Source organism: Rhincodon typus, unplaced genomic scaffold (assembly GCF_021869965.1).
Source record: "Rhincodon typus isolate 14 unplaced genomic scaffold, sRhiTyp1.1 hic_rhity00007454, whole genome shotgun sequence".
NCBI lineage: Eukaryota > Metazoa > Chordata > Chondrichthyes > Orectolobiformes > Rhincodontidae > Rhincodon > Rhincodon typus.
This window is the reverse complement of record NW_025973092.1, coordinates 5,291-6,807: the sequence shown is the minus strand read 5'-3', so window position 1 is coordinate 6,807 and position 1,517 is coordinate 5,291. Positions and strand designations below refer to the sequence as shown.

The window sequence follows — 1,517 nt, the reverse complement described above, 5'->3', positions numbered from 1 at the left end:
ATTATTGCTCGGTTCAGGGCGTGTAACTTGCGGAAGCGGGAATGCGAAGTGATTGGAGACAGCGTTGAACAGATTCATGTGAATGGTACCGTGTATGAGGAATGTCCGTAATGAAGTTAGATGGGAAATTTGGGAAAGCTCTCCTTGGAGAACAGAAAGCTGAAATTTTGAACAGAGAGTGGCAGGGTCACTAAAACGCTGTCTAACAGTACTAAAGACGCAGATTCAATCAACACAAAAGGAAATTTGATGGTTATATCACAAATAACAATGGGCAGAGTGACACAGAGAAGGCAAGAGAATTCCATGAAATGACACTCATTTGCTCATTGTGGAGAGCGACACAGATAAGGTGGGCTGCATGGCCTCCATCTGTGTTGTGACAAATTTTGTGATTCTGAGTGAAATCTGAATGTGGGAGTAACAGAATGTGGGGCATTAGACAAAGGTTATGTTTACACAGGCGAGACACATCTGCGCAACAGGGTATTACACAACAACAATGATTTTTTAAAAATTCGTTCTTGAAGGTATATGCCACACGCCAAATTAAAAGCCTAAAAAGCACACAGTGCAACTAAGCAGAGTGGCGCAGCGGGAGCGTGCTGGGCCCATAACCCAGAGGTCGATGGATCGAAACCATCCTCTGCTATTCCTGGCAAGTATGATTTGCGGGGAAGTCAGTTGTCTGTAATAAATCCTTCATATTGGTACACAGGTGAGGTGACACACTTGGCAAGATCTCAGCAGTTTTCTCCTGTTCACCGTTGGTCTTCTCTCAGTTGGGACGAAACTGGGGTCGTTGAAACTTATTACTTCCAGTTTTTTTTACCAGACCTGCAGTAATTGCACACACTGTTTCAGACATGAATAACAAGAGGATAATCATGTTGGAGACAGCATCACGGCACAGACACATTTGACCATTATTAGAACAGGTATCACCGATTGTGAATAACCTCAGAGTGGATTCGATGGGCTGAACGGCTTCTTTCTGCACGGGAATGACCGCCATGAGTTTATGACGTCACTCTCTCTGTCTCTGTGGCTGAAGCACAATTTACAACTTCTTTAAAATTCCCAGCTCATCTTTCTCACTGTTCTGATGCCCTGATCAGATTTGAATCTGATCTGCAGGAACTGGAATCCTTTCAATGCCTCACATCAGTAAATGTCACTGAGAACGTTGGAGTCAGTGTCCCAGCATCATCAGAGGAGTGGAAGCTGAAGTAGAACCATACACTGCCATTTGGCACCTTTAACTTCCCAAACCACTCAATCACTGCAGCTCCTTGGAATGGAAAGGAAACAGAATTTTTTTAAAAATCCACTCGTCTCCACTTTGTGAATCTTTAGAACTGGGAATCAGAGGCACATGAAGGGTGAACTGTCCGACTGAGTAGAGACAGTTAAACTACCTTCCCTTCTTTAAGGGGCCAGGACATTCATTGATCCGAGACACTAAAAGGATTCCCTCCAGGCACTGCTCAGCCTTTGCTGCTGTTATTGTGAGGACA

The 1,517-nt window shown here is 44.2% G+C and overlaps 1 non-coding gene across 1 annotated transcript; it reads left to right on the top strand.

The window, feature by feature from the left end:
* The first annotated feature begins 580 nt into the window (after window positions 1-580).
* On the top strand, window positions 581-652 carry trnam-cau. Its single transcript has one exon. It is a non-coding gene; the product is annotated as a tRNA-Met (tRNA).
* Window positions 653-1,517: the final 865 nt, after the last annotated feature.